This window comes from Macadamia integrifolia, chromosome 11 (assembly GCF_013358625.1).
Source record: "Macadamia integrifolia cultivar HAES 741 chromosome 11, SCU_Mint_v3, whole genome shotgun sequence".
Classification (NCBI taxonomy): Eukaryota; Viridiplantae; Streptophyta; class Magnoliopsida; order Proteales; family Proteaceae; genus Macadamia; species Macadamia integrifolia.
This window is the reverse complement of record NC_056567.1, coordinates 4595905-4602999: the sequence shown is the minus strand read 5'-3', so window position 1 is coordinate 4602999 and position 7095 is coordinate 4595905.

Sequence of the window (7095 nt, the reverse complement as noted above, 5' to 3'; positions counted from 1 at the left end):
GTTAAGGATGACATTAAAGATTTAATATGCTATTAGAATATTAGAATAATCCTATATCGGTTAACTTTGGAACCTTGGATATTCATATACTAGTTGGACCCTAACTTTTAATTAGTTTGCAACCCCCAATTATTACATATGAACTATCAAATTTTAATCCACATTTACTTTACATAATCTAATGTTATTTATGTCAGTGCTTTTACTTTAATATCATACTAGGCTAAATTAACTAAATTTTTTTTTCTTTGATTGCATCATTCAAAGCCAATATGCTGATGCATTTAAAAAGATGATTAGGGAGATAGAAACATTGAATAACATAATTAAATGTTCAAAATCAGTCGCCAATTATAATGTCTTTGGCATTTAAAAAGATGATTAGGGAGATAGAAACATTGAATAACATAATTAAATGTTCAAAATCAGTCGCCAATTATAATGTCTTTGGACTTTTCACAAACAAACCAATCACTAACAGTCTCCTAAAATCATACTATATGTGATCTTATCCCACTATGGCATGATTTTAGGAGTGTTTGAATTCAAAACTAACTCTCTCTCTCTCTCTTCTTATATCCCAAATGTGATGATATGAGATTACATCTTACATCACAAATATTTAAATCAAAAGAAAATCCTTCCAATAATAATGACCAACTCAAAATGTGTTATCATAGTAAGTGAAACTGAATTGGAAAATACTCACCACTCTCCAATTTCGGTAGATAATTACGCTATAATCCCTCCACTATACAATATCACATAGTATACTATGTGATATTTACTGTCAAATCTCAATCTATTAAAAATATAATTATAGGGATATTAAAATTCCAATTGAACCTTTAAAACATTTTTAAAAAATGTTCACAAGAGTAAATATTAAAAATTAATATATAACTATCACCTTATAAATAATTTTATCAAATTGTTACCAGTTCCAAAATCGTGTCCAATCAATCACAAACATTATCTGTCATGCCCAAGACACGACCCATATCTGTTAAGCACCAAAGGATAGACAAGACACGTGATAGGCATTGAGGGGGATATCTCATAAGTCCCATGTCAGCTGGGGGGAGTGGCTGGGTTAGTTGATAATCTTTAGCATTCGTTTTATGGCCATAATGCATTTTAAAGTCATGAGGCCCATGGGTAAAAGCAGATAATACTGTGGATTGGTATAAGGCCGAAACGTTACATTATCTCTCTTCCATATTCTCTTGATGAGAATAATAGATTACATATTAGGCATCTCCTTTGAATACAACCAACTAATATAAATTCAACACACTGATATATACTCAACTTAAAACCCTAAACCATTATAATCTGAGGTCCAACTAGTACATTTGCATATGAAGACATCAAAGATCCTAAACTTAACTGATGTAGGATTATTCATAATATGGTCGTAGTTAGGATAATATAGCCTTTAGTGATAAATGTCATAAGTAAAAACAACAACTACTATAGACGATGGAGAAACAAGGGACACAGTGAGATGATAACAATCATTCTAAACTCTACCCATTCTAATAATATGTTCATCAAACCCAATTATTTGAATGATTCAATTATTAAGTGTGATTTATTACTAGCATTGGTAGTCCTTAAGTTTGAACCTATAACTCACATCTAATGACGAGATTGGTCACCCTATTCATATGGTTGTCACATTGTGTGTGTATTAAATTTTAAAATATAAGGTGTAAGTGTGAGTATATATATTATATAAACATTGAACATTGTCATATTATAATTCCACATGTGCGTTATGTTTGTTTATTGAAACAAAATTCTCGTTAGTATTGTCCTTTGACCTTAGGGGTTCTTATCAATGTGATTACATATTATGAATTTTGGTGCATCAATAGTTGACATCTCCCTGAAATATGGCATAGTATAAAACCTTCATGTGTGTTTTTACGTGTACAATTATTTCTCTTAGATGTCCCCCACACATTTTTGTGTATGTACAGTCATTCTGCTTACATATGAGGGAGAGTATTAAGAATAATCCTACATTAGGTTGAGTTTGGGATCTTGGGTGTTTTCATATACTAGTTGGACCATCCATCAAATGGTTTAGAGCATGTAGATTGACATATAGCAATAATACATTTATGGCGATAAATTTTTGTATATTTTTTTAAGATAGTATATAAGTTTTTCTCATTATTTTTTTTTAAAACACCTATGGTCTTGATAGATTATTTTGTTATCTTTTAAATCTATACTTGTAAAATATAAGATATATTTAGGTGGGATTAACAACTTTGGTTGTTCTCTATATAGTTTAGCAAACGTGGAAGTTAAACGTTTGATTTTAAAGATCTACTAACAAATAGGAAAAATTGCACATTTGATTTTTAAGATATACTCATCTCAAATGAAAAATATTAAAATCTAGGTTTTTTTTTTTTTTTTTTCTTCTTCTGTTGGCTTGAGGGTGTGCAAGGTTTTATAACAATGATCTAGTTAGACTTGACTTAACTTGGTCAAAATCAATTGGCAAAGAATCGGAATTACTCGTGATCAAGCCTCATTTGTTTCGAAATAAAATCAGTGAGATCCAAGTTGTAAAAAACATTCAATTGCGTAAAAGTTAAGGGATCTACTAAATATACGTTTGTCTTACGGCACATCCAACTCATAGTGATTCATATAGAACTTTAATTCCCTTTATGGGGAGCCAAAGCATGTGCTAATAAGATAAAGGGGCCTCACTTTTAAAGGGTTGCATCGATACCAAATCAACTTTAATAGTGATTGCTAATGATTAAAAAATGACTTTTTTTGCTTTCATTGCTTTATTCATGTATTACTTTATTTGGTGATAATACAAATGATTAAATATAAATCTTGATATGGTTATAAACCATGTTGTGCAGTATTTCAATAGTGGTTTATGGATGAACATATAATGATTTAATGTAGGAACAACAAACCTCATACTTAATTCCATCAGTTCCCTCCTACATATGTCTATGCACTGTGTAGTTCCTTAATTCAATACTAGCTTTTCACATTCAATTCGATACGAGTTTTTCAAATCCACTTCAGACAAAATTATTTTTTCGCCGAACACCATTGCTCAAATGGGAGTTATCCCATCGATAGTGCATCATACTTGTGGTTATGAATTTTTTAAACGGTTTACTTTTCCATTTGGCAATCTCTGCCTGGTAGAAACTTAACAAGTGAGGGGGGCCTAGATCCTATCTATCCATAGAGTATGCCTAATGTAACCTATCACATAGTAACAAATGTATTTAGATTATGTAAGTTTCATGGTCTATACAAACTAGGATTCTTTTCTATCACATATGCCAATTTTCACAACATCGAGTGATAATTTGGCAGATTGGTCGTTAGATTGGTTTTGGGACTCCTCTGGTGACAATGGCCTATCCAACATATGAATTGTCCATTTTATTTATAATGGTCTAAATTATTGGACTTCCTTTTTTTACTTTTGTAGGCCTTCGTAGTGACTAAAGATATACCACATGATCTCATTTTGACTAATAAAGAATGATGATATGATCAACTTATACACCAAACATTAGTTCAAAGTGTTGAGCTACCACATGACAACTAATGAAAGCATGATTAGTAATGGAATGGGTTTTGGGTAGATTGTCTAAAATCTGAAGCCAACTTTCAATTGTATGATTAAAATATGTAAAATTGGGGAAGAACTAAGTTTGTGAATGGCATGCTCGAAACTCTAATTGTCACACCCCGTTCACACCAAACCAGGCCAGTGACCGGGTTAACACCGGTTAACCCAAACCTACCAGGATCAACAGATGCAGTATTCCACCACAGCATACACACAACTAATAGAAGCTTATCAGATCAGCGGAAGACTTAATTTACCTATGAATACTCCCATAATACTTGATACCCGAATTGTGATATAATAGTTATATACATGTGGGCCCGAAGGCATGATATTTACACAATAAAAGTATAATTCACATATCAAGTATATAAAGGAAACCATAAAAAATCAGAGTACACAGCTCGGCTCGGTATCAAAGGCTAGAGCTCAGCTCGGCATCAAGGGTTGAGCCCAGCTCGGCATCACATGGTAGAGCTCAGCTCGGCCTCAAAAGTGGAGCTCAGCTCAACATCAGAACTGCGGTCCCGTAGCACAACTCTCGCACGAGCAATTAGTGCCGTGCTCTAACTCCTCAGGGGCCCACCAGTCCTCTTCAGGGAACTCAACCGTGGGACCCGACCCGTGCTCTTCAGATGGATGACATGCAAAATCATATAAAAAGATGTGCACACGTGGGATGAGCTCACTAGCTCAGTGAGTGGAAAGATGGACCACACAATAGTTCACACAACAATCACAATCATATGCACTACATGCTATGCAATACGTTTTAAACCACATCCACCTAAGCAACATTACTAAGTCTTTGGTATAGTACTACTACAGCCACAGTGCGCGTATACTCCGGGTACGAGCCGCGAACTCCATCCCGCGATATGCCCATAGGGCTATCGGAGAAGGCCCACCGTGAGTACTCGGAAAAAAAAAAAAACATGCCGACCATCGGCTCTCAATAGAAAAGTAAATGACTGAAATTAAAGGTACTGACTTCAGCAATTTAAAAGCAGTACGATTGGTCCTCTTGAATATACCACCAGGGTTGCCGACTGTCCTAATGACCCGCCGGGCGTTATGTCTAACCGCCACAGTGACCCAACAACCGCGACCACTGCTTCCCCCTAAATGGTAACCCAACACCTTAACCTCTGTTGGGAAAGGTCTTAGCATGGGATGGTGAAAATCCTAAACCGCATGCTCCTATATGACAATAGTACGATTGCATAGTGCCACTGCGTCCCATACCACGGGCCATCAATGCACTCATTTTCAAGCCGACTATAGCATCTAGTCTATTAATGCATTATGCATAATGATGTCAACATTCATCACATAAGCATCTTATCACTTGGCATTTGGAAAGTAAACATAACACCCATGCATAACAATGTGAGGATGAACTAATCTACATAGCATTTTCATGATGGCATGGCTAGACTAGATACAATTAAATGAATGCCAAACAATGCCTTGAAATAAGGCCAAACATCCTCTCCCCACTTACTTGTAGTGTACAAGGATTCCTGTTCGGTACGGGTGAGATCCGGTGCGAGACGCGTAGGATTTGGTGAACCTAACATGAGTGAGCGGGGTTAGTATTTCACCATTTTGGAATCAAAATTAACACGATCCAATGACACGATCATGTTTAGAATCATAAAAGAAGGTCACACGTCCGATTTGGGCCCAATTGAACGAAAAAAATCACATTCGGAGCCTCTCAGGTGGGTCAGACAGCCCACCTGTCTGGCCCACCAGTCTGGACCGACGGGTAGGTTGGCCCACCGGTCTGGCCCACCAGTTGGGCCAGGGGGGCTGCTAAGACCGGCGGGTAGGGTGGCCTGCCGGTTAGCCCGTCGGTCTGGCCCGCTGGTTGTGCCCGAGGGCCCTGCCCTCTCAGGCGGGTGCCCACAAGCGGGCCAGATGGCCCACCGATCTTGGCGGGAAACCTACTGTTTCTTCCCAACTTCCTCCATTCTTTGAGGATTCAAATGGGGCTTTTCCAAACCCATTCTTCACACTTTCAAAGTCTTATAGGATGGTTCTAACCTAGATATGGATTAGATTTAAGTGATGGGAAACCAACTTACCTTCTTTGCTCAATAACACCTTCAAAACCTCAAAATCACTTCAAATCCATAATGTTTCCCCAACCTTGTAAATACTTCTTCAAATCCTTCAAGATTAACACATAAATCATCTATTAAACCTTAGATTCATCATTTCAAAGGGGATTTACAAGATCTCAAGAAACCCTACTCGAATCAAGGGTTTTACTTGGGTATGGTGAATGTTTAAGGAACCCAACTTTGCTTACCTCTAAATGTAGATCGAGTGTTGAATATCACTCTTTCGGCGCCGGAATGGGGAGATCAAGCCTCGGCGCCGATGACATCCATCTTTTCTTCCTCTTCCTTCTCTTCCCTTCTTCTTCCCTTTCTTTTCTCTCTCCTCTTTACTCCTCTCACCAATGTATGAGTGTCATAAATGAGAAAATAAAAGAAAAGTATAGATGCTATATATACTTCTTTAAAATATTAAGTAATTCACATGGGTGGGTCACTCAGGTGGGTGGATGTGCCCACCTGTCCACCCACCTGAGGGCCAAAACTTGGGATTTTGATAGAGTTCGGGCCTCGGCGTGAACCTCACCCTTGGCATACGATGTAATATACGTATACACCTTAATATACGGCTACATACCTGCTTTATCCGTACATGGCCTTATGATAGGTGCATGTACACGGCTTGGGTATTCCCGTCTCTTCTGGCACTGGCTCGGACTTGTGGGGCCAGCCGGTGTTTAAGGTCACCCTTGCCATCATAGTCCATAAGGAACCCGCTCTGATTCTCTCCAGTTCGGGTCCTGCATAGTTAAACCGGGTCAACCGTGTAGTCAGACCGGGTTTAAGAAGTAGGGTATTACACTAATTCCCACTCATAGAGCCGCTCCCCTATCATTGTGTGCGGTTCTCTAGGTAGTGCCTCCCTACTTGTGTGTGTGTGTGGGGATAAGAGAGATTGACATAATGTGATTGGAGAAGGGGTACTGGCAAGTGGCAACCTCTTTTGTTCGAGAGTAGTTGATAATATAGGAGACAAAGGCAGCCCACATGGAAATGCGGTTGTAGTACAATGGATGGCAACCAACAGTAGGACTTGCGTAAGATGAAAGGAGGTCTTGTGGTTGACTCTTTGCTTCGTCTCATCTCCCCCTCCACCCACTCCTCCCCATTGGCCCTATGTTGGTGCACGAGCCACACTCCTTTTAAAGAAACACTATCATTATTTTTTATTTGAAAGAAGAATGCTACCTGGTCGCATGGTCCTTGAACCAGTGCAGGGGCCAATGAGTGGGCGCACGTAGGCATCAACATGGGTGGGTGGGTATTGCATAGGGGCGTGGCCATCATTTTGCCACATATATGGGCGTAAGGCCCACATGACTAGGTAGTGTGTTCTTC